Genomic DNA, 27,496 nt, shown 5'->3' with positions numbered 1-27,496 from the left:
CTGACAATATATAACCCACCTTCCAGTTCGCAAATGTTACATCTGAAAATAATTTATGATTTCTTCTCCCATTTGAATCCGCATGATATAATTTGGGCTTGATATTCCAACTTAGAAGACATCCAGATAAGGCCTGGTCTAAGATGCCCTCACAAATACTCAAGTCTTGCCAACTGGTCCTAGGATCACAAAAGCTGCATGTGCTGGACTCTTGAGCAAACAAGGAATTAAGGGAGGAACTCTTTTCTTGCATACCAATATGTGGTAAGTCTGCCTCGCTTACAGGAAAAAGAATCTCAGGGTTGTATGTGAGGTCATGGATGTTCTCTGACAATTAATCTGAAACCAGAACTCTGCAGGTTGGACAGCATCCATGATAGAAATGGTTGGTCAACATTTCAGGTCAGAGCCCTTTTGTCGAGAAAATAAACATGTGAGTAACTTTGATCATTTTTACCTTAGACCAGTGGTTCTCAACCTTTTTTGTTCCACTCACGTACCACTGTAAGTAATCCCTAGGCCATCGGTGCTCTGTGATTAGTAAGGGATTGCTTAAGGTGTTATGTGAGTGGGAAGGGAAGGTTGAGAACCACTGCTCTCGACCCAATTGTTATTGCAATATTTTGCTTGAGAAAAATTGTCATTGGCCCATTTCCTTTGGAATTATGAAACCGTGCACATAACGAGTCAATTAGGTACATACCACCTTAAGCAATTCCTTACTAATCACAGAGCACCTATGGCATAGGGATTACTTAAAGTGGTTTGTGAGTGGAAAGAAAAAGGTTGAGAAATACTATCTTAGACCTTTAGACTCTAGAGATACAGAGAATGATATTGCTGGTTGACATGTCAGATTGTTGTGAAGCAGAAAACAAGAAAGGTCTAAAAACAAAACGTTGGAGAAACTCAGAAGGTCAAGCTGTCTACTTTATTGAGCAAAAATAAAGATAACCAACCTTTTGGTCTTAAGCCCTTCATCAAGGTATGACAAAATGTAGGCAGACACCCAAACAAAATTGTGGAGGAGGGGGTAAAGGGAGGAGCACGGACCCAAAAGCAGGAGATAAGAGAGGAAGGGCACACCATCAAACAGGAGGAGGGGGGGGGGATGGCTGAGAATTGAGAGGGAAAGGGTGGAGGGCTGGAAGAAAGAAGACAGATGAATAATGAAGAGAGGGGGAATGGGGAGGAGGCTAGCAGAAACTGGAGAAGTCAATGTTAATGCCATCTGGTTGGAGAGTGCCCAGATGGAAACTTAGGGGTTGCTCTGTCAATTTATGGGTGGTGGTCTTTTTTATCAGTACACAAGGCCACAGATGGGACATGTCAGCTGGGAATGGGGCGCAAAATTGAAATAGTTGGCCACTGGGAGATTCCTGTCCCTGATGTGCACAAAGTGAAGGTGTTCAGCGAAGCAACCTCCCAATTTGTGTCTAGTCTTTCTGATGGAGAGAAGGCCACAACAGGAGCACCGGATGGAGTAGATGTCTCCCACAGATTCACAAGTGAAGTGACTTAGTTTCCAAACCCAAGCAGGCACATCTGCTTGCAGGGTAACCAATGCTGCAGCTATCGTCAAGGTAGTGGAACTGCTTGGTAATCAGAAGTATATAGGAGTTGGAGTAAACACAATTTATTCCACCTAGCCATTTGCTAATGGAAGGTTTTTAAGCAAAGCTGATTCCGTGTAAATTTTGGGTTCAAAGTTGCGCATTGAAACAATCCACTTATGCTATTTCACTTCAGAGGATAAGTATTATCAATTGCTAGGACTTTTATCAATACCAAGCATTGGCTTATTGAAGAATTGAAACATTGGCTGCCTTATATTCAGGGATAATTTACATGAGCAGAAACATTAAACACATTCATTGCCTGGAATTACCGTATTTTCATTGCAATGACAATGTTGCAGATTCTCTGAACGTTTTTTGGAAAAAAGAACAAATGAAACAGGCAAATTCTGCCTTAAGACACCAGAGGGCAGTACCGATCTGCAATGACCTCCGAATTCTCCATAAAGCAGTTGTGGATCAAGATACTCTGTGGCCCTGCCTCTTGCTATTGCCTCGAACACTGACTGTTCCACCAGTCATGTCATGCTCCAAATGATGCAGGTGTTAATAAGCAGTCAAAAACCATGCCCCAGTTGGCCGCTTTGAAAAATGATGTGAAAATTATGCTGTTTTTATAATATTCATCACATCCTTCTAATCTGACAGTTTATTCATAAAGGTCAGACCTAATGTGTTTGCCAGCAAAGATTCATTTTATTTATTCACAGAATAAAGCCAGCATTTACTTTGCATCACCTTATGCCCCTGAACTGAGTGGTTTTTCAGGCCATTTTTGTGGACGCAGTGTCAACAATGACAGCTGAAGACACATCTGTACGAGGTGAGGGGTGGAAAGTTTAGAGGAGACGTCAGGTTTTTTTTCACACAGATAGTCGTGAGTGCCAGGGATGATGGTAGAAGCTAGTATAAAAGGGACATTTAAAAGACTCAGAGAGAGGGTTATTAGGCTTCTATCAGTCGGTACAACATTGTAGGCCAAAGGGCCTAGACTATGCAGTTATGTTCTATGTAAATATCACACAAATCGGGTAAGGAAGACAAATTCCTTTCCCTTGAATGACATCAATGAACAAGTGATTTAATAATCAGTTCTTTAAATCCATAATTTACTTATGTTTGGATGAATTTTAATTCCCTTTCTGCCTTTGCGAGATTTAGACATACCTCTGGATCATCAGTGAAGAACTCAGGACTGATTGCCACCATTGATCTATTGGCACACAGCTCAGCCAGATTTACTGGGGTGTCAGAGACTCATAAAGACTTCTACAGGCATTGTCATTTTGCAAGAAGATTGTGGTGAAAGCACCGTGATTGTAGTAAAAACACAAGAATGCTGGAGGAACTCAGCCGGTCTTGCAGCGCCAATAGGAGGTAAAGATATATTACCAACGTTTTGGCCCTGAGCCCTTCTTCAAAGTGTGAGTGAAAAGCAGGCAAGTGCCTGAATTAAAAGAAGGGGCCGGGGGAGGAATACAGACTAACAGACTAATGGTGTTAATTGGATATGGAGAGGAGGCCAGAGAGAGAGAGAGAGAGAGAGAGAGAGAGAGGAAAGATGAGAACAGATTGAGGGAGGAATGGAAGAAGGGCTCAAGCCTGAAACGACGGTTATATATCTTTACAATGCGAGACCTGTGGAGTTCCTCCAGAAATCCTGTGGTTTTACTACTAGTAGATTTTGTCAACTTGAATTCCATAATATCATCCATTAAAGTAAGTTATTCAGGATCATGAACCATTTTGGAGGTTTGCAGGAGGGAAAATTGTTAGGGGGTCTATGTGTACTGTACGCATGATAAGGGTTAGAATAAATTATACGTGTACTATGTGGGTGTAGTTTAAATGGATCATTTCTGTTAATGTACCTGCGCTTGCAGTTTCATCTGCACCTGGCTATTCACTGCTATGTGGGCTTAAAGCCTTTTCAACTCTGAGGAATCCCTGGCCTAAGACCATCCAAAGTGGAGAAGGAAGTCTCAGGATAGCAACATAAACTTTGAGTCCATGCAACAGAAGCCAATAAAAGCCCTGTGTTAATGATGGAGGGAGCACACCACCTCACAAACTACCCATACATTCCCAGCATATACATTGGACTTATCAGCCAGTTCTGATCCCACAAAGGTGGAGTGGAAACTGTGGGTGTCCTTGATCCTGAAAGATTGCCCGCAACAGAGAACTTGTTGCTCTAAACATGTGAGAGGATCAACAAATTTAATTTTTTTTAAATTTAGACAAACAGCAGGATAATAGGTCATTTCGGCCCACGAGTCTGTGCCGCCTAATTTACACCCAATGAACCTACACTCCCTGGTACGTTTCGAACAGTGGGAGGAAACAAAGCCCCTGGAGAAAAACCACGCAGACATGGGGAGAAGGAACAAACAGACAGCATGGGATTTGAATCCTGGTCCAGATCGCTGGCGCCGTACACCAACCATGCCACCTTAATTTTTTGACTTGTTGTCCATCACCATTCGGAGCCCCAAACAGTCCTTCCAACAGAAGCAATATTTCACTTGTGAATCTGTGGGGGTTACAGTATCTACTGCATCCAGTGCTCCCATTGTGGCCTCTTTATATCGGGGAGACTGGATGCAGACTGGGAGATTGCTTTGCTGAGCTCCTTATGTTCATATCAATGGCCAGGGATCTGGAATCTCGGGGAAAGTAGATGGGAATATGGGAAGAATATCAAATACTCAAGGCTGATTCGGAGTGCTGAGGGCTCTGTTTCCATGCGGGATGAGACTGGGTCGCGTTTTGATATGTTCATGGACAAATTTGATTTTTTTCCACATTAAGTGTAAGCAAAAGATAACAGTGCAGTCTTTTTACAATGTGTCACATTGTCATGTACATTTTGTTACTGTACATTGGCATGTTAGCCATTAATTATGCTGCATATCACCATTCCCGCCAAGTGCATCTGCTCCCAGGATGAGAAGCATTCAAGATCATCTGAGATGTCCTCATTGTTCAAAAATCATGGCTTCCTTTCTACCACCATCAACTCAGCCTTCACCTCATCTCAACAATTTCATGCTCACTGCTCTGGCCCTCTCTGCCCCTGGACAAAACAAGAACAGGATTCCCCTTGTCCTCACCTACCACCTCACCAGAGCCTAGCATCTAACATGTTATCGTCTGCAGTTTCTGTCACCTATAACATGATCCACCACCAGACAGATCTTCCCCTCTTTGCCTTCCATAGGGACTGCTCCCTCCGCGCCTCACTCGACCACTCACCCTTCCTACTAATCGCCCCCTTTGCACCTTCCCCTGTGACCGCAGGAAGGTCGTATTAAAGCAAGTTGTAGCTTAGAAATCTGAAATGCAAGCAGTTAGTGATTTTGCGATGACAAAATCAGACACTGTTTATTGTCAGGTAACAAAACAGAAATATAATATTCCATGGAATTTCCTTTAGCCTGCCATAAGGCTCACCATTAGCATTAGCCCCTGGCATCCCTTACAGTCCCCTCAGAGACACTGAGTGGTCATGGATTCGTCCCCCCCATGCTCTCCTGGTATCTGCAGCTGCACAAGACTCCAATTGAGATGCAACACTCTCAACCCAGGTTCAAATCCTCCACTGTTTACAAGGAGTTTGCACATTATCCCCGTGGCTGTGTGGGTTTCCTTCGGGTGCTCCAGTTTCCTCCCACTTTCCAAAGTTGTAATTGGAGTTTGTAATTTGATTAGTTGCAGCGGTGTATTTGGGCGATGTGAGCTCATGGGCAGGAAAGGCCTGTTACCACACTGTATCTTTAAATTAAATCATAAAATATAATATGGGGGCACTCATCTCAGTAACATAAATAAATGAAGCAAAGATTCTTGATATTTTTCAAAACATTGCCACACCTTTTATTATTTTGTAAACTAATAAGAGAAATCTTTGTAAATGTCCAGAATGAACAATACATTTTTTTCATGCATTTATTGCACAATCTGTAATAAACATGTCCTTAATCTATTATTAATTTCTCTCATTATCCATTCCTGTAATCACACTGATGTATGTTGCTTCTGAACTTTATATGATTTCAATGGTAATAAATTTTGGAGGTGGATCAAAACTGGTAACTGCCACAGTATTAACCTTTTCCACTGTGATATAACTTCAGGGCAACAGTTTTTAACATGTAATCATATTCTTGTCTCTATTTTTTTGGCTGATTGACAGCGGCGAAATTGGTAATGTCTGGCATAACACAGAGAAGAGCATTCTCACATGAATTGCTTCAGGAACCAATGGGACAAGACCCACTCTCTGGTATGTGGCAATGTTTATTTTGACTTCAAACAGATAGAAGTTTAAATCAAATATCATTAAACTTTAGCCCAATTTCTGCCATTCAGCTGCCCAATTTTGACTTTGTCAAATTGTCTCTGACACACTGTTGAAGCACGCTGGAATGTACAACACATTCAAAGTGAACACCTCACAGAGATTTGTCTATGAATGAACTGATAACCATTATTTGCCGTCAATCACTTAGAGTCCAGAAGTAATTGCAGAGTTCCAGTCCGTCAGCTCTGAATTCTTGCTGGTGATTTTTAAATACAACTTTTTTTTTAAAATCCTCTTTATGGAGAGAGAACAGAATTCCACTAATGGGGTTATCTTCCATGTTTCACCTGTTGCTTGCCTTGACCATGGGTGGTTTGACTTAAGGTAACAATCGCAAAGATTTTGGTATAAACTAGCTTATTAAGAAATGTACTTGATCAAATTAAAACAACAAAGCAGGACCGACAGCGTACTTTATAGCTCAAAGATAAAGATACATAACGAATGCTTTAGGCTTGAGCCCTTCATTGATGAAAGGCCCAAATCCAAAAAGTTGGTTCTGTATCTTTATCTTTGCTATATAAAGTACACCGTGTGACCTGCTGAGTTTCCCCAGCATTGTGTTTTTACTTCAATCACAGTGTCTGCAGACTTTCGTGATTTACTTCTTCTAGAGTAAATGACCAGACAACTATGTATCTGATATTTATCATCATAATTCCTTTGTCTCTTATAATTTAACTTTTTCATTGATAGGAATCTGATTTGGCCTCTTTACAAATCGTACAATTAAATCCCACTTTTAGTTCTTTCGCTATTTTTTTAAGATTTACAATGGGGATTGATCCCTGCCCCTCACCAATTCCCTCCTGCATCTAGACGCTTTCCAAGAACCGCACTGCTCCCCATCAGCACAAGGTTTCGGATCGGCCGTCCATCTCTTTGAACCATGTAAAGGGGAAAATAATGGAGCCACCACTTCTGAGGGGGATTATTTCACTTAGGCTATCATACTTAATATGCACATAATTGTCAATTAGCCTTGCCTAAGTGGACTTGTGACCTCTTCCCCACTGTGACGCCCAATCCATTCAACAGAGCCCTTGCTCTCACATCACAGTGTGGTTCTGATGTAAGTTCTATTATCTTTCACCAAAGAAACATCCACAGTTATTCACTCTTGCGTTTCCACATTCTGTTCTTTTGTTCCTGGTTTCTGTTCCCTGCACTGCTAACCTGGTCACCACTTTTTGACCTCATGTTTCTGATTCCCCCGAGGGTGTTGTTAGATCACTTTGCAAATGAAAGTATCTTTTGTTCTTTTCCCCCATTAAAAGTAGAGTCAGCAAAATCTGTTTTAAGTGGTGGAGAATTGTTTTTGCCTGAGCATGTCTCCTCCACGAATCAGGTGCATGCGCCTCAGTGGCAGCTTTCCTGTAAGGTGCTTGGCAGATTTTAAACAAGGGTGCTAAAATTTTGACTTAGAAATGTCCTTCCTCTGCTCCTGAAGCCTATATTTTTGATTATATGGCAGCTGTTGCTCAGTAGTATCTCTCTCTCACCCCCCTGAGTCATAGACGCCCTACAACAGTGTAAACACAAAATCTATAGCCGCTTTCCGGTGGAATAGCTAGGAAAATGCGGCTCTGGAGCCGGCTGTGGGTGTGTGCGAAGCGACATTCAGGTGGTAACCCTGAAGGCGCTGTTCTGGCACCTGAAAGGTCCGCAGCGGGTAGAGGCTCCATGGAGCAAACGCCGACTCCTGTCAACTGCGGCCATAGTCCTGCCCGCTTTCAGGTGCCTAGGGGGAGCGCTCAGAAGCGGAGAATACACCTACCCGAGGAGGGTTGGGTAAGTACTCCTCGGGTCAGGGTTCTCCGTTTTCAGGTGGCCTCCCAATAGCCGCATTTGGGTATTTTAGGCGGCTTTACGTTGGGGTATTCAGGCCACCTGAAAGCAGCTTATATGTACTGTACTCTGGTGGTTATGTTACAGGAATAGAATTTATGTACCCTGGGATCATGATCAGGAGACGTGACTTCAAATCCCGCCATGGCAGCGGAGGCATTACAATTCAGTTAAGCAAATCTGGAATGAACAGCTAGTAGTAAACTTAAGAGTCATGGAGCACAGAAACAGGCTCTTTGGCCCAACTCATCCACGGTGACCTGAGCTAGTTCCACTTTGCTGCGTCTGGTCCTTATCTCTCGAAGCTCTTCCCATTACCTGTCTGTGTCTTTTAACTAGTGTAACTGTGTTTGCCTCTACCACTTCAAAATGTGATGGCCATTGGCATACAAAGCCACCTGGCTTGCTGGAGCCCCTCAGGAAAGGAAATCTGCTGTCCTTTACTGATCCGGCCTGCGCTTGGCTCCACACTCATTGCTCCGTGAACCTGTCCAGCAGGCCACTCACTCATCAAGGAAGCACTCGATATTATTTTAAGTACAATTGGGGGTGGTTCGGTTTAGTATCTGATGTCCACTTCCTACAAACGAGCTGAAGGAGAACACTGTTGGAAGTACTGCCTTTTGATATTCTCAAGGCTTTATTTGGGAGAAAGAAAGGATTGAGTTGAGCATTGGACAATATTTACAAGCACCCAATAAATCATACTTTGATGAAGGGCTCAAGCCCGAAACGTCAGTGATGTATCTCTGCCTTTGCTACATAAAGAACACTGTTTGACCTGCGGAGTTCCTCCAGCATTTTGTGTTTTCACTTTTATTACAGTGTCCAATGAAAGTGTGCTTGTCATTGGGGTGGATGCTGTTCATGGGAGTATGCTGTGTGCAAATTGGCTGATGTGATTTATTTTACATTACAACAGCAAATGTGACACAGATCACTAAATGCTTCATAAAGTTATAGGGAGGGAGAAAAGATATGGAAGATTAGATTATTCTTTTTCGTATGGAGGCCTCTGTGCACTTTGATGGAAAGTGTGAATGTTTAAGGTGCTAATAAATAATATACAAATGTGCTGGAAAAACTCAGCAGGACAAACAGCATCTGTAGAACTAAAGAGTAACCGACGTTTCAAGTCCTTTGTCCTTTGTAAAAGCAAAAAAAAAGGCAAACTCCTGAATTAAAGGATGGGGGAAGTGGGGGTGGGTCAGGCAGCGGGGGGGGGGGGGGGGGGGTGGAGAAGCAAGGAGGGTTTAATGTGAAGGAAGAGCTTGTTTTTCCCTGTGTGGTTTTCAATTATTTTTAAGAGTTGTCGGATTTGCACACATCCAGAGAAGTGGAGGATATTCCAGCAGTCTCTGGACTTGTGCCATTGCAGATTGTGGCCAGGTATTGGAATGTCAGGAGTGAGCCACTTGCCACAGGATACTTAACACTCGGACTTACTCTTCTGGCAGAGTTGATCCAAATGATGGTTTTGATCAGTGGTGATTTTTAGGCAATGTTGATAGTGGTGTACTTTTTTAAAATTTTTTTTATTTTTCACACTATAAACCATATAAATCAAGATACATACATTTTCCTTTTTAAATATATACAGTGTCGTTTTCTCCCCCCACCCCCCCCCCACTTCCCTCCTCCCCTCCCTCCCTCCCTCGATAGTGGTGTACTTGAATGTCTCTCATTGAATGTCGTGGGGAAGTTGCAGGTAACTATTCTCCGGACTATACGGGTAGAATGTTGCTTATTAATGTTCCGGCTTTTGCAAAACATTGTCCACTTTATGCAGATTAAACATGATTAAAGATTTCTTAATTGTCATATAATAGTACAGAACATGTAATATTACATGAAACTTCCTTCTGTCTGTCGTAAGGCAGTCAAAGAGTTGCCATTAGTGACACCCACCTCCTCTCACAGTAAGAGAGAAAGAGAAGCAAAGGAGAGCCCCTTCAGAGACACTGAATGTCTGTAGACTTGCCTCCACAGGCCTCTGCAGCCGCACAGACTCCTGTTTAATCCATTGGAAACCTGAGCTCCAGATCCAAACCTCCGACACGATCAGGAAGCCTTCAGCACCCGAGGCCCTTCGAGAGCCCTTCTTGCCCTCAGCATCCCCTCAAAACCCGGCTCCGAAACCTGGTTCCAGTTTTCAGCTGCCCTGACCCGTGCTTGGCCACCGACCGCAAGTCGGCTGCAGCCTGTGTGGGTTCCTCAACCCCTCGTTGGTCTGTCGCTGTGGTCACCGTTCTGTAGGGTTGTCTCATTGGATGGACTGAATTCTTGTGAACCTCTCCGTGTCTGACTTTTGATGGAAGGAAGGACATTAATGAAGCAATAAATTGCACCGAGGAAAATGGTCTGAGGACATTCTTGCAATATCTTGGAGCTAAAATGATCAACCTCCAACAACTACAGACTTCATTCTCTGTGCAATAACTCCAGCCAATGACCAATTTTTCAAGGGCTCTTTGAAACCACACTTGGTCAAATGCTGTCCAGATTTTGAGACACCTTTGGAATTTAGTTCTGTTCATGGACTCCTGTGAATGTTTAATTACAGAGCATAGTCACAGGTGAGGATAGACTTCTGGACACAAAGCGAATCCACATATCTGGGGATTGGATGGGACTGGATCAACCATGGATCATGTTGAATGGCAGAATAGACGAGGTCTTCGTGGTCTTTTCTGTTTCCATTAATTGGGCTGTTTAGTCTGTTGCTCATGCTAATTGCTCATCTCCTTTTTTGATGGAAAAGTATCTGAACTTGACCAACAAAATCCTGATAATAATTTGACTTTAAATGGAGCAGAGTGCGGGGAGGGGTGAAGTGGGTAGTGCCTCCTGCAACAGTCCTGGACTCCCACATAGTTGTCAACAAAGGGATTCTGTTCTCCAGGCATTCCACTTTGGGGCAGGTGGGGCTCCAGTTTGAAATGCCTCATAAAAATAAATTGATTTCAAGGCAGCTGGAGATGAATTTTACAGGTATTAGCAAATTAAACAAAACATAACTTTGTTTAATGTTCTTAACCGCATAACCACTGGCATTCAGGTGCAGCTGCTGGTGGGGGGGGTTTGTGTATTGGGGGGAGGGGGCTAAGGGATTCCCACTTAATCAAACTACAACTCAACGATTCCTGAGTAAAACCACAATGCTGGAGAAACTCAGTAGGTCAAACTTTATAGAGCAAAGATAAAGAAACAGAACCAACGTTTCGGGCTTGAGCCCTTCATCAAGGTATGAGCAGGTACCCAAATAAAATGGTGGGGGAGAGGAGGGGCAGGGGGGAGGAGCACAGGCCCATAGGCAGGAGGTGGATAAGGGAGGGGGTAGGCCAGCAAATGGGGGTGGGGGGATGGCTCTGTAAATGGAGAGGGAAGGGGGTGGAGAGCGGGAGAAAAGAAGACAGAGGGATAGGAAAGAGAAGGAGAATGGGGAGTGGTCTAGCAGAAACCGGAGAAGTCAAAGCTAATGCCATCTGGCCAGAGAATGCCCAAACAGAAAGTTAGGTGTTGCTACTCAATGATTCCTGTTCTTCTGACCCAAGCAGCCATCGAGGAACTAAATGAAGCTTTTTAGCCTTTAACCTTGCTGATAACCTTTTCTGGGATTTATCTGATGAATAAAAATCAGTAAAGTTCCATTTGCCGTGACCGAATCGCTCGACAAAGAACACATAGCTGGGCCATTAAATAGTACACACATTTAAATGCAGGTGATGGGGAGAAGTAGCACTGCCATGTGCCGACTATGTTCTTCATTGGCTCTGGTACACAGTTGCAAGACAGATCACATCACACCATGGCCGAAAGTCCCTTCTAAATTGCTTGAAGGCAACAGATAGAGAGCAGATAGAACATTTTCTCTATTAGCTAAAGAATTTTAACTGTTCTTCTATGGAATAAAAACACAGCAAAAAATCTGTTACCTTCAATTTTCTCCTTCAACGAGGTGGTTCCTTTCCCCATAAGAAATAAGAGCAGGAGTCGGCCACCTGGCCCATTGAGCCTGCTCCACCATTCAATTAGATTGTGGCTGATCTGGCCGTGGACTCAACTCCACTCCCATGACCTTTAATTTCCCAATTACCATCAAAGTCTAAAAATCCGAATGCCAGAAATCTGGACCACCTGAAAATCTGGACTTTCCGAAAACTCTCAAACTCGTCAAACTTAGCCGGGATTTTATGTGTGTGGACGCGTAAGCGCCACAGCTGCACATCGGCAACAAGCGACCACGCAGTCGCCATTTTGAAATGAGCAGGCAAACTGTGACAATGCTATAATTCTCTTTAAAACTGCTCGTTTTGATCAGAATCAAAATTTATTGTCGCCCTCGGAGACAGATATCACAGGGTCCTCAGCCTTTTCAGGAATTCTAGTAGGCACTGTTTGGTTTTTCTTCTCAAAGCAGGCATAGAAGGTGTTCAGCTCATCGGGTAGCGAAGCTTTGCAGCCATCTGTAGTGTTCGCCCTCGCTTTTTAAGTTGTAATGGTCTACACTCCCTGCTATAATATCAGTCTCTGTCTCTACCTTCTTCCAGAATTGCTACTTTGCTTTGGAGATGGCCTTCTGCAGGTTGTATCTGGACTTCATGTAAAGATCAATAAAGTATACTGTATTTGTTAATGAATAAACAATCAAACTTTACCTGTTCATCTCTTCCTTATTCCTCCTTAAATCTGATTTTTAAAAGTACTGCCTGAGAATCTGTAAAATCCAAAAATCTGCATCGAGCCAATCCCGGAACAGTCCAGATTTTTGGACTTCTACTGGATTCAAAAATCTAACTCTCTATGTCATAAATACATTGAAATGAGGCAGCCACTGCTGCTTCATTTGAGAGAGAGGATCCCACAGGTTCTATGGGAGAGTCCGGGAGAACCAATTGCTCGTCATCTCTGTCAGAAATCTACTCCCTCGAATCTTGAGGCCATGTCCCCTAGTTCCGGTTTCACCTGCCAAACCTCCCTGCTTAATCTAATCACTTCCTTTCGTAAGTTATATGTTTTTAAAAGAACTGCTGCGTGGTCAATGTTCCCTCAAAGTTTTAAGTCGTCGGAGTGCGCAAAAATCTTAGGTTGTGCAACTTTTGTTCCTGTGACAAAAGTATGTGCGGACTGAATGCTTGTGCAAATGTAAACCTGAAACTGTCTCAAGATCGTTTTGGCCCAGCTGATCTCTCATGGCTGATAAAACTGTATTGGCATATGAAACAAGTATGATTGCATTCTATGAGGTAATAGACCAACTGGTTAACAGAGATTATTTTCAATAAGTGTAATTAATTAGTTACTACTTTATTGTAGGTAACTAATCTTTTGTGCGCTAGTTGCAGAATGCGTGTGCATGCGCGAACGCCCACAGGTTAGAGGGAACGGTGCATACGGTCCTTCTGATTTGTTTCTGCTTGAGGGAAGGGGTGGAATGAGAAGGAAAGGTGTTCCTTGGGTGGAATTGAATTCGATTGCTTACTGTTACAATGTACTGAGATTGAGTGAAAAGCTTTGTTTCCTGTGCTACCCAGTCAAGTCAATGGAGTGAAGTCCAGCAGAAAATAATAAAACAAGAGTGCTGGGTGTATTCAGTAAGTCAAAGATTCCTGTGTGTCGTGCTGCTAGCACAAATGCAAGGATACAGAAATGTACAGTTCAACAGTACTGAGGCATTATCTTTTACCAATGAGAGGTGAAAGTAAAAGTCTAATAACAGCAGGAAAGAGATTATCTTTGAATCTGAAGCTTTGTGATTTCAAACTCATGTACCTTCTGCCTGGCGTCCACAACATTGGCCATGTACTGGGAACTGATTTACCTCCGAGAGGACGCTATCTGTTGTTCATAGCGTGGCAGAATGGCGCCGTACAACATATTTCCCTCTTGCTCATTCCAAGCGACGTCACTCTGAGAATTGGATCTCTTTTCCGCCTGTTGTACCCAGTGTAAGAATCAGGGTTGAAAGTCAGTGGAAATATTGCCTTTCCCCAAGCTTCCGTCAGTAACCTGAGTTGCCCCCCGCCTCTGAGGAGGATTTCCATGGTCTTGGTGTGACAGCTCTGTTATTTTGGCCATCCTGTGTCTTCTCTGAATGTGGCTGCCCAGAAACCACACAGCTATTTGGTGGGTTGAAGGAAAATCAGTATCATTTCGACTGATGGTGTACTGTGTGCAATATGGAATTAGGAAGGGTAGGGATAGAATAAATGCAAGTAGATTCCACCTGCATTGAATTCGCCCATCGTTATTGAATGAAGATCTATTGGGACCAAAGGCCAACATGGCCTTTTTCTGCTCCGTAAATGGTTATATGGTTATATGGTTTTTCCACTGAGATACAAACCAGAGGACATGGGTTAAGGGTGAAAGGGGAACATTAGGGGGAACATCTTCACACAGAGAGTGGTGGGAGTGTGGATCGAGCTGCCAGCTGAAGTGGTGAAGTCAACCGGGCTCTAACTCTTGGTGGGGGTGGGGGGGTTGTATCAGAGCCTGACTGAGTTAATTCAGATTTGACTTGGTACCTGGTAGACTGCAACTGGCTCTACCACTGGAGGATGCCCCCCTTACCTTAGATATTCACTTGAACAAAGGCCCAGTGCGAATGGCTTACTGGGTACTGCAACCTTTTTGGAGGGTTTGCCATGTGAAAGGGGCAGACTAGGTGCAGGTCAGAGGGGCTAGGCAGAAAAATAGTTCAGCACGGACCTGATGGGCTTAAGGGCCTGTTGCTGTGCTGTAATGTTCTGTGGTTCTGAGTATTTTTTAGCTGATTTCCCCACTCAAAAGTCTTATTTGACAGGCTGCCGATTGGCCAGCCACTTCAATATTCCTTTTTATACACAAAGATTAAATCACCTCAATGAGTTGCATTAACTATTCATTACCTGTCAGCTGCAGCAGGAAAGAATCTCGATGCTTATGTACATTGTACAATGTATATGACAATGAACTCATCATTTCTCTCTTTGTTTGCATTTCTCTCTTTTGTATACGAATCTTTTCTTGAGTAAAGTTTTTTCTTTGCACAACCGACAAGTAGAAATTCAGCCTGTTGGAACACAGAAATGCAGAGCTGTGTTCCCCTGGAGAAAATGACCAACAACCTAAGGAAACAATAGGGTCTGGCAGCCCTATTTGAATTACATAGGGGTGCAGTTGTGCCTCGCCGTCTTGCCCTCCCAATTTGCCCTCCATTGGTGAGGGAGTGGAGTGGGACCATCCTATTCCAGCCAGGGGAAGATACAGAAAAAGGAAGGCAGCCTTTGTGACACGACAAACCCACAAATCCCTAAATACAAGTTTCATACCTTTGTTGTGAGTGTCTTGGTCATTGTGTGTAATTAGTTTGGGGTTAAATGTTGCTGAAGATCCAGCTGCGCTGGGTGGGTCACGTCTCCAGAATGGAGGACCATCGCCTTCCCAAGATCGTGTTATATGGCGAGCTCTCCACTGGCCACCGTGACAGAGTTGCACCAAAGAAGAGGTACAAGGACTGCCTAAAGAAATCTCTTGGTGCCTGCCCCATTGACCACCACCAGTGGGCTGATCTCGTGCATCTTGGCGCCTCACAGTTCGGCGGGCAGCAACCTCCTTTGAAGAAGACCGCAGAGCCCACCTCACTGACAAAAGGCAAAGGAGGAAACACCCAACCCCAACCCACCAATTTTCCCCTGCAACCGTGTCTGCCTGTCCCGCATCGGACTTGTCAGCCACAATCGAGCCTGCAGCTGACGTGGACTTTTACCCCCTCCATAAATCTTCGTCCGCGAAGCCAAGCCAAAGAAGAAGAAATGTTTAACGTTGGGGGGAGGGAAAAGGGATTAAAAAAAACACTCAAACTCCATGAGATGATTGCAAGGAATTAACAAAAACAAAATGTAATTAATGTGGACATCGTTGATCATGATATTGATTATATTGACAATTTTTGGTGTTTGTGTGGAAAAACTATAATATTCAAGAAAAAAAGTAGAAATTCATCCTGGCCCACAGGAAAAAAGAATCTCACGGTTGTGCAGTGTGTGATGTATGAATTCTAATGATAAATTTGAACTGTGACTTTTGACTCTTTAATTCACTGGATTAATTTATAGTGGCAAAGATTTTTTAAAAAGAAGCAATATTTTAAGATGCAGTAATAAGGACCCAAACGTTTCATGCCAGGATTCTTCCTACTTTCTGGCCCAATATTGGTTTGTCACATTAGGAAACTGCAAGCCCATCACAATTGGCAGTTTTAGGTAATTTAGATGCTCCAGTGATGCCCCGTTGGTCCTCCGACGGTTGCTACTTGATCCACTTCGGTTTTTTTTTTGGTCTTATTAAGTAACGTTGATTCGAGGGCGGGGTTAGATTAGTATTAGTTCTAGGTTTTTTTTCTCATTTTTCTGTTTTTTTTTTAGATATGGTTTAACCATATAACCATATAACCATTTACGGAGCGGAAACAGGCCATGTTGGCCTTTCGAGTCCGCACCGGTTCACTGATTTTGTGCGCCCTCTTCAGGCATTGGTCCCGGTAGATCTTCATTCAATAATGATGGGCGAATTCAATGCAGGTGGAATCTTATTGAAATTGAAAGGAAGATTGTTGTCCTGGCACCACACAACCAGATTCTTGATCTCCATCCTGCTTTCTGACTCATGGTCATCAATTTGGATCTCCGAAAATCTTATCGACTAAAACTTACCTTGATAAACAGTCAGCAGTCTCAACGGATTGCAGCTACTTGAGGATGGAAGTCCCAAAGTAAATTAAGACTCAAGAACATTACCTTCAAAGTTTAATTATGATCGTCCTAGATCATAACAATTATTTAGATATTATACCACATATGGGCAACTAAAGCGGCATCATCTGCCTGAAGAAAACTGAGGTCCTCCATCAGCCAGCTCCCCACCATGACTACCAGCCCCCCCACATCTCCATCGGGCACACAAAACTCAAAACGGTCAACCAGTTTACCTATCTCGGCTGCACCATTTCATCAGATGCAAGGATCGACAATGAGATAGACAACAGACTCGCCAAGGCAAATAGCGCCTTTGGAAGACTACACAAAAGAGTCTGGAAAAACAACCAACTGAAAAACCTCACAAAGATAAGCGTATACAGAGCCGTTGTCATACCCACACTCCTGTTCGGCTCCGAATCATGGGTCCTCTACCGGCACCACCTACGGCTCCTAGAACGCTTCCACCAGCGTTGTCTCCGCTCCATCCTCAACATCCATTGGAGCGCTCACACCCCTAACGTCGAGGTACTCGAGATGGCAGAGGTCGACAGCATCGAGTCCACGCTGCTGAAGATCCAGCTGCGCTGGATGGGTCACGTCTCCAGAATGGAGGACCATCGCCTTCCCAAGATCGTATTATATGGCGAGCTCTCCACTGGCCACCGTGACAGAGGTGCACCAAAGAAAAGGTACAAGGACTGCCTAAAGAAATCTCTTGGTGCCTGCCACATTGACCACCGCCAGTGGGCTGATAACGCCTCAAACCGTGCATCTTGGCGCCTCACAGTTTGGCGGGCAGCAGCCTCCTTTGAAGAAGACCGCAGAGCCCACCTCACTGACAAAAGGCAAAGGAGGAAAAACCCAACACCCAACCCCAACCAACCAATTTTCCCTTGCAACCGCTGCAATCGTGTCTGCCTGTCCCGCATCGGACTGGTCAGCCACAAACGAGCCTGCAGCTGACGTGGACTTTTTACCCCCTCCATAAATCTTCGTCCGCGAAGCCAAGCCAAAGAAAAAAAAAATACCACATATGACAAGTGTTGGTATAAATGTAACTCAAGTGGTTTATATTCAGAATTATTTTAACAAATAAAATGTCAAATTAACAATTATGGATGAAATTTGTTGTGAAGTGCATTTATATTAATTAGGATATGTCTATGTTATATTAGTAGAACATGTATATAGGATTATTATGTTAAACTTTATAAAAAATATTTTACAAAGAAATCTGCAAGGGCTGGTTTTAGTAAAATCAATGTTGCACAGGCACAGTTAATAGCAGTTTGGTCCGGACAACTCCATGAGAACAGAAATTAAAAAGAAGCCAATTAAAAATCAAGCACAAAAGAATTTAGAACCAATCTGGCACAAATATAAACTTGATGTATGTCCCTGCATATAAATATGACTGAGGGGTTCACTAGAGATTCTAGTGACCATGTCATTGAAGTTGGTGCACAAATAGAATGGGAACCGATTACATGAACTGAGGCACTTTATTTTCTGGACGAGTTACGTAACATATTTTAACATACCCTATAATTTTGGAAATAAATGCATTGCAAATGGCGCAGAGTGTTTATATTCTATCTTATGTTTCTTACGTTCAGATTTATTGTCAGTGTACATACAGAACAGGACATCACATAAAACCCTGAGATTGTTTTTCCTATGGGTCTACTTATTGAAAGTGCAAACTGAACTCAAGAAAAAGATAAATATACAAAAGAGAGAAATGTAAACAAAAAAGGTAATATAAACAAACTGATTGTGCAATGCAGAAATATCAGTAATAAATAATGTGCAAAGTTAGACTCTTTAAATGAGTCCCTGACTGAGTTTGTCATTGATGGTGGAGGGGGAGCAGCTGTTCCTGAACCTGGTGGTGTGAGCCTTGTGGCACCGGTACCTCTTTCCTGATGGCAGCAGCGAGAACAGAGCACTTACTGAGTGATGATTACTGCTGCTGCTGGTCTGAAATTGTTTCTCAGGTCAGAAACAGGCCCCTCTTCCCGCTGAGCCCATGCTGATCTTCAACCACCCATTTACTCTGTTCCCATTTATTATCCTCCCCACGTTCCCACCAACTCCCCCAGATTCTGCCACTCAGCTACAAATTAACGCCAATTCACGGTCGCCAATTAATTAACCGACTTGCAGGTTTTTGGGGATGTAGCCGGAAGCCCCTGGGGAAACCCACAAGGTCAAAGAGAGAATGTGCAAACTCCGTGACAGACAACAGCAAAGAGCAGGACCAAACCCGGGGGTCAGGAGCTGTGAAGGACACCGAGTTCCTCCAGGATTTACTGTATGCTTTCACTGTGAAAAAGACCCTCCAGTTTGTTCTGCTGTTAAGTGAAATTGGGGCACGCTTGTGACAGAACATCACATATTTGCCCTTTCTTATCTTATTTAATGTCCTTAAATAGCACAATTCCATTTATGTTCCATTTCAAGTTAAGAATGGAGCAAGAACCATTACCATACAGTTTCTGCCACTCACTGTGTCAAATACATTTTACTCCTGATTGTTTCAGATGATCCACCTCAGATCTGAACTCTTGAAACACCTAACAACTCAGATCTCCCATGTCCATCAAAAACATTAACAGAATACCCCTCAACTTTTAAATTCTATAACTCTTGTTGGCATAATGCCCTTTGTCATTTCAATCTTGGTGTGCAGGTGGTATTCTGGTGAACCAACGCAGCATTCCCTCCTTGCTCTTCAGTTAACATATCCAAGTTCACCAAGTAAAGGTCTGGATCATTAACCCAGAGACATGAGTTTGAATCCTGTGATGAGAGAAACTTAAATTTTGTTCAAAAAGTTCACATTAGTAATTGGTGATGTTTAAACAACTGGTTTGTATCTGGGTTTCTAGTTCCCTGTATGTGATGCCATTGTGGTTGACTGATGTTTTCTTCCTCAGTTTAGCGGGAATTAGGATTAGACAATGTATGGTCAGTGACATCCACGTTCTATGAATGAATATAAAAACCTCTGGATCTTCCCATTCTTACTTTCACCTGCAGATTCTTTGTTTACACATGTGTAATGGTATAGATTGTGTGTACTAATTGGCTCGGGCTGGCCCGCCCCCTGATGACACTCTCACCTGGACTCCTCCCCTGTGACCCAGGCCATAAAGGTCGGGCCATCTCTCCCTTCCCTGCACTTCCCTAGCTTGGATCCGGGCCAGCTCAAGTCTTCTGTACAATAAAGCCTATTGTTCCCCTCAGTCTTTGTCCTTGGGACAACTGGAAGTGCCCAACAATGTGTACGTTGAATCAAGTTTTTTTTTTGCACTGCCAATAAGTGGTGATTCTGCTTTGCCTGCAAGAAAAAAGAATCTCAGGGTTGTATATGATGTCACGTATGTATTCTGACAATAAATCCGCGACTGAAAGCGTTGGACAGGAAGTCAAATCAAGTCGTTTATTTAAATCGCAGAAGTTAAAATAAAATACCAGCAGTTCCATACAAACTTTAAATGGCCCGTTAAAGGAGCCAACAGAGTTTTATTTAACATTCTGCACCTCAGGTCAAGCCAAGTTTATTGTCATCTGATTAGACCAGTACAACCTGATGAAACAGCGCTCTCTGGTCCTCAGTCCAAAACCCGCAGACACACAACCAGACATAGCACACATACAGACAAATAATACATATGCTGGACAAGTATTACAGCTACAAAAATAAATAAATATTGTTTTGTATACTTGAGAGTCTCGGATGGTTAGTGCGACCATTTAGCATTCTCAGTGCTCGTGGGAAGAAGCTGTTTCTCAGCCTGGTGGAGTTGGATCTGATATTCCTGCATCTCTTTCCCGGCAGGAGCTGTTGAAAGATGATGTGTGCAGGGAGGGAGGGATCCTCATTGATTTTGCACGCCCTCTTCAAACAACGATCCAGGTAGTTCACGTCGATGTGGGGGAGGGAGACTCCAGTGATCCTCTCTGTCATTCTTATGGGCCTGTGGATTGACCTCCTATCCATTTCTCTGCAACAACCATATCAGACTGTAATGCAGCCTGCCAGGACACTCTTGATAGAGCTCGTGTAGAAGGTTGACATGATGGTGGCCGGTATCTTTGCCCGCTTCAGTCTTCTCAAACTGACAAGTGTTGAGATGCTGTGTGTCAACAATAGGTCACTAGCTAAGTGAACTCCAAGTAACTTGGTGCTCTGTACTCTTTCCACTCCTGGGGAAGGAGGGGTGGCCCAGCAGCACAGTTAGTTGAGCTGCTCCTTTAGCTCCAGTGGCCTGAGTTCGATCCTGGCCTTTGGTGAAGTCTGCCATGAAGTACTCCCTATGACCACATGGGCTTCCCCAGGGTGTTCCTGCTTCCCCCCACCCCCCCCAAATCCACAAAACGGTCAAGTCCTTTTGATGGTGTGATTCTCTGGGTTTGCTGAATCTTGGTGGTCAGTGGTGATATTTGCTTCTTTAATACTTTAGCGGCAACCTTGGTAGTTTTTGAAATTACTTCTTTCTTCATAACTGTCTTAATCTCATCAAAGCTGCAGTCTGTCTCATGTCACGGACTCAATGTGACCTAGAGCCGGATATTCAGAAAACTGTAAATTGGCCATAATCTATGTGGGAGGAAGGATCTGGGGGAGGCAGTGGGAATAAGGAGAAAAATGGGAAAAGTGTAAGTGGGTGCTTAAAGGTCAGCATGGTCAGAGGAACAGAGGGATCTTGGAATAATGGTTCATCATTCTTTGAAAGTGGATTCTCATGTAGATAGGGTGTTGAAGAAGGCATTTTTGGGTATGCTGGCCTTTATAAATCAAAGCATAGGATATAGGAGCTGGGAGGTGATGTTGAGACTGTTCAAGGTTTTGGTGAGGTCTAGTTTGGAATATTGTGTGTAGTTCTGGTCTCCAAATTATAGGAAGACTATCAATAAGGTAGAGAGGGTGCAGAGAAGATTTACAAAAATGTTGCCTGGTTTGCAGTATCTAGAATATGGAGAAAGATTGAGTAGACTGGGTCTTTATTCATTGGAGCGTAGAAGGTTGAGGGGAGATTTGATAGAGGTATATAAAATTATGAGGGGAATAGACAGAGTAGATGTTTATAGGCTCTTCCCCTTGAGGGTAGGGGAGATTGGAATGAGGGGTCATAAGTTAAGGGTTAGGGGGGCAAAAGTTTAGAAGTAACTTGACTCAAGAGTGGTGGCCAAGTCGAGAGGTAGTTGCGGCAGGGTCAATTTTGTCATTTAAGAGGAGGTTGGATGAGGGCATGGACATGAGGGGGTTGGAAGGTGTCAACAATAGGCAGAGAGCAGGTAGGTGGGACGAGTGGAGTTCACTTAAATCGATGCGGACTAGAGGGGCTGATATGGCCTGTTTCCGTTTTCTAATTGTTATATGGCCTCAGCAGGATGAATGGCTTGTTTCTGAATTGTGTCACTCTGTGACTGTGAGAACTTGGCTGCATCCAGTTCTACCCTGTCAGAATATTCTCACAGTAAGAAATTCAGGCACATCCCTCCTGTTCATAATTTGAAAGGCCACCAGCATCCAGTAAAAATCTGGGTTTGTTGAAAATCTGGATCACCACAACAAACTTGTGCTGTTTGCACAACCAAGGAACTGGTTGTGGACTTCAGAAGGGGGAAATTAGGAGAACATGAACCAGTCCTCATCGAGGGGTCAGCAGTGGAAAGGGTTAAAAACTTCAATTTACTGGGTGTCAACATCTCTGAAGTTCTATCCTGGGTCAGTCATGTCGACACAATCTCAAAGAAGGCTCACCAGCAACTTTACTTTGTTAGGAGTTTGGCACGTCACCAAAGACTCTTGTAAATTTCCACAGGTGCACCGTGGAGAGCATTCTGACTGGTTGCATCATTGTCTGGTAGGGGAGGTGCCAATGCACAGGACAGGACAGAGAGTTGTGAACTCGGCCAGCGCTGTCATGGGCACCGGTCTTCCCTCCGTTAAGGACATCTAAAAGAGGCCGAGTCTTAAGAGAGCAGCCTCTATCTTCAAGGACCCCCACCACCCAGGCCCTGCCCTCTTCTCACTGATACCATCAGAAAGGAGGTGCAGGAGCCCGAAGACGAGCACCCAGCGGCACAAAAACAGCCTCTTCCCCTCTGCCATCCGATTTCAGAATGGACAATGAACCACAGACATTTTCTCCTATTTTTTTATGTAATTTATAGCAATTTTGCACTGTTGCTACAAAGCAACAAATTTTGTGGCATGTTCACGACAATAAAATCTGATTCGGACTCTGAGTATCCAGTGGTAAAACATGAAAGTCTGCAGTCACCGTGATTGAAGTAGAAACACAACGCTGTAGAAACTCAGCAGGTCAAACAGTGGACTTTATTTAACAAAGATAAAGAAACATCACCAACGTTTAGTATAGTAAAGATAAAGATACATAGCCAATGTTTCGTATAGCAGCTATCTGAGTGTCCAGTGCTCTGGCACTCCTGTCACCCACAGCTCAAAGGTCAACATTTTTGTGGAGAGAGAAATGTCCAAACCCAAATCACAGCTGAGTAACCTCTAATCAAATAGGATGGTTGTAATTTGCTGGTGTAAGCAAGATCATCTGAATGGTAGCTGGCTGGCAACATAATGGTGTTGGTAACACACTGGAAACATTTCATGCACCAGACAGGTCCATTGTGACATTCAGTGTAAATTTGATTTATTGTCCATTGTTAAACAATTTCCCTCACATTCTTCTGAGTTCTCAATAACCATTTGTCATCGATGTAAAAGAAGAGCCAGCAAGTGAACTGGGGTTAATTACTTTAATCGCATGGTGGGGAGATCTGCTGGTGTTCATTTCATGTGGTTAGAAAAGGTGCAGAAAGTTTATAATCAATACAATAGTTTATCTTTGTTTCTGTACAAATACAGTAATGATAATGCATTAAAGGCATTTAACATTATTCTGTGATTATGTAGATTGCAAGGTGATAGATATTTAGCCAGCTCCTTCTTGTTAATGTTGAAGGCGCAAAATAAGACCAATTTTCAAACCAGAGAAAAAGCAAATTTCAACTTTTCTGAAGGTGATTTCCTACTGAGGATAGAACATGTTCCCACTCGCACCCATCCCCCAACCCAGCTTGGGGATCAGGAAACCAGTGAAGCACCAAAGTCTGCAGACACTGTGACTGTAGTAAAAACACACAAAAGTGCTGGAGAAACTCAACTGGTCATGCAGCGTCCATAGGAGGTAAAGATATATTACCAACGATTTGGGATGAGCCAAACAAAAAGGCATCGGAATAAAGACTGAGGAATGGGAGGGGGAGGAGACCAGACCAAGGTGTTAATTGGATATGATAAGAGGAGACATGAGAATTGATTTTGGCTGTGTGAAAGAAGACAGAGGGAACAGGCAGGAGAGAGAGAGAGAGAGAGCTGGGGTACAGGTGACAGGGGAAGGGGGTTGGAGACTTACGGAAACCAGAGAAGTTAATGTTAATGCCATCCAGTTGGAGGGTGCCCAAATGAAAGGTGAGGTGCTGTTCCTTTAATTTGCAGGTAGTCTCAGTCTGGCAATGCAGGAGACCATGGATAGACATGTCAGTAAGGGAATGGGATAGGGAATTGAAATGGGTGGCCACCGGGAGATCACCATGATTGCTGCGGAGAGAGCGGAGGTGCTCAACAAAGTGATCTCCCAGTCTGTGCCCAGTCTCTCCAATGTAGAGGAGACCACAGTGACAGCATCGATGCAGGAGATGATCAGATCCACATACAATGCCCAGGACGTATCGTTCATTAAGTAAATTAACAGAAAAGCATGGCTTACCTTGTAATGTTGTAGACCGAAGTCACCTCTACCTTTTGAGTACACAATCATTTACATCCACCTGAAAGAAGTGGTGGAGCTTCCACCACCCTGATGCGATCAACAGGTGCTCTAACTGTGCAGTACGGTGTGTCACCCTGGACATTTGTACTCAGGGCTGCGGATGGGGACTTGAAAGCAGATTTCAGAAGCAAAGATTTTACCAAATAAACTGTTCATTACTGTGTCTGAAATAATGATTGGAGCCGGCGGGTACAGCGAACCAAACAATGAATTTTACTAAGTATAAATCAAACACAGTAACATGGCGGGGAGAGATAGAGTCTGCAGCTCGGCATCTGTTCTTTTCACAGTACTCCACTCTATTGACCTCACAGTGCCTGCACATGCACAGTGCACCCTTGTAGGTACAGAGGCTGCACACCATTTCAGTGGGAGTAGGGCAGCTGATAGCAGAGGCTGTCTACATGTACCACAGAAAATAAAATTGCCCCAAAATATTTCCTTGCTCAACTTTCTGAGAAGGTTGGAAACAAGTATAAATGGGGCAGGATAACCCAGAACACCTTTCATAGACACATGAACTCCATTTTTGTAGCCTCTCGATCATTTTGATTGTATTTATATGCAGATTCTTTTTATCTCTTCAATACTTCCACTCACTTTGAACCCAGGGTAGGCAAATCCTTGTGTTAAATATATTTCATCTGAGATATCATATAATCTTCTGGGCATCTTTGCAATAATTCAAAACTTAAGTTGCATTTAATTGTCTTCCCTTAAACTTTGAATTATCAACAAAGCATGGCGTGAAACACCAAAGTCTGCAGACACCGCGCTTGAAGTAAAAAACACACGGAAGTGCTGGAAGAACACAGCTGGTCTCGCAGCGCCCATAGGAGGTAAAGGTATATGGTTTCAAGATACTTTTCATGTAATAAAACAGGTGTAATATTACACAAAATCGGCTTGAGTTTGCTGTAAGGCATCCAAAGATTTTCTATCAGCAGAAATTGCCCCTTACAGTTAGAGAAAGAGAAGCAAAAGAGAGTTCACCCCTTCCCCCCTGAGTCACTGAGTGCCCGTATAGTTACATCCAGTGCTCCTGCAGCCTCCACACACTCTCCTATCAGCAGCCCGAGCTCCAGATCTAAACCTCCAACACGCTCAGGAAGTCCTCAGCACCCTCTCGCATCCCGGAGTTCTGATACCTGGTATCTCCACAGCCAGTCTCGAGGTCATCTCCAGCAGCCCATCAGCCTGGTGGGCATCCTTTGACCGCAGCCACCAGCTATTCACAGCCTGGGTGGGTTCCTCACCTTGAGTCACCCTCAGCCTGCCACCTGTGTGTTCTTCAGCCACGGGACCCCTCGCTGGTCTGCCACCGTGGTCGCCATCCCATGGGTCATTTCCTCTGCTTCTCCTTCTCAAACAGGGCTTTTTCTCCCTGTTTGTTCACCCGGCACCAGTCCTCCGCTTCCCCAACCTCCCAGAAACTCCAATCAGTCAACTCCTTGGCTGCTAAAAGAACTGATTGTCAATGACCCAGGCAGTGTCCCCTCTCCCTCATCTTGATTCATAATTAACTACATATTACACTTTACATCCCTTGATACAGAGTTTTCCTTGTTATAACATAACACCAAACGCAATTCATTCTACAACTCCCTCCTAAAGGTGTATCCCCTGGTTCCATTATATCAACGAGCACTGAGTGGCAGGTGGAAACTATTTAAGGCTGGCCAGAAGCTTCCACCTGATATGTGCATAGCAGTTCATTAAGCTTTGACTGAATCACCTCAGAAAACTCCACATTACTGAATTAATGCGGAGGCGAGCTGGATAGAGCAGAGCATAATACAATCCTGGATATTATCGAAAAGCACCTTTCACAACCTCCAGAAAACGAGGAGTTCCATTTAAAAACCTTGGTGCCTTTGCAAGGGTTTTGTGGCTACATTATATTCAGCATGCCCGGGAAACCCTTTGCAGCATGGTTAGCGTTGCGGTTGGTGCAATGCCATTACTGCGCCAGCGAACCGGTTTCAAATCTGGCACTGTCTATAAGGAGTTTGCACGTTCTCCCTGTATCTGCATAGGTTTCCTCTGGATGTTCCTGTTTCCTCCCAGCGTTCAAAACTTACTGGGGGGGGGGGGGGTGGGTGTGGGGGATTGTAAGTCAATTGAGTGTAATTGAGCAGCACGGGCTTGTGAGCCGGAAGGGCCAGTTTCCATGCCATATGTCTAAATTTAAAATCTGTATGTCGAAATTTAACGATGTATCCGCGCTTCCTGCTTTGGCAAGTTTACACAAGCAGCCTCTCTTCTCAATTTAACCACATCTGAAAGAACAAGGCAGGAATGTGATGGTACATTTTGCCATGAGTGAATGAGGGTAACCCCAAATCACACAAGATGTTTAATGGGAAAATGTTCATTTGATGGGCTTTGCAGCAATCATAGTAAACACTCCCCCCACCCCCCTCACCCTTTTACTACTGGCTGACTGTGGCTGCACCCATTCCACTTGCAAATGCAGCAACTTGTCCACGTTTCTTTTAACCACACCCTCCTAAATCAGCAACTTCTCTCATCTGGAAGGGCAAGAGCAGCAGGTGCATGGGAACATCACCTCGTCGACCCACAGTCCACCCTGAGACTCCCTTCCTAAACAGGCCACAGCAGTTCAAGAACTATTAGGTTCTGAAGGGCAATTGGGGACTGGATATTAAACACTGACCTTGCCATCAACCCCTGCACCTCATGTACCAATAAAAAAATATCATAAATCTCCCACTGCCTCTTGAAAATAGCTCATTCCATTCCCGTCCAAATACCACAGGAGAACTTTACATCAAGGTTTTTTTTGAAAAAACTACCATTGCTGCAAGCTTTTGATTCATTTCATCTTCCATCCATGGCCTAATAAAGCTTTGTGATATATTTTAGCTGAACATAAAAGATCCCAAGTTGTGATAGGTGTGACGTAAATGCAAGTCCTTTCTCCTCAGGTTTGGAATGGAAACCTGATACAAGTGGAAACAGGGGAAAATAGAGGAATCTGTCGCCGATGGACTTCATTCAAAGCAGAGTTCTCAAAATGTTTTGCTTAGATAGATGTCATGAAATAATATTGCCAGATAAGCTGTAAATAGGAATGCTCAT

At 43.7% G+C, this 27,496-nt stretch overlaps 1 long non-coding RNA gene across 1 annotated transcript; it reads left to right on the top strand.

The window, feature by feature from the left end:
• Positions 1–29: 29 nt before the first annotated feature.
• On the top strand, positions 30–25,228 carry LOC138749227 (uncharacterized). Its single transcript, XR_011348496.1, has 3 exons — positions 30–264; positions 5,773–5,862; positions 25,135–25,228. It is a non-coding gene; the product is annotated as an uncharacterized lncRNA (long non-coding RNA).
• The last annotated feature ends 2,268 nt before the right edge of the window (positions 25,229–27,496 follow it).

Source organism: Narcine bancroftii, chromosome 14 (assembly GCF_036971445.1).
Source record: "Narcine bancroftii isolate sNarBan1 chromosome 14, sNarBan1.hap1, whole genome shotgun sequence".
Classification (NCBI taxonomy): Eukaryota; Metazoa; Chordata; class Chondrichthyes; order Torpediniformes; family Narcinidae; genus Narcine; species Narcine bancroftii.
This window is presented reverse-complemented; position numbering and strand designations above follow the sequence as displayed.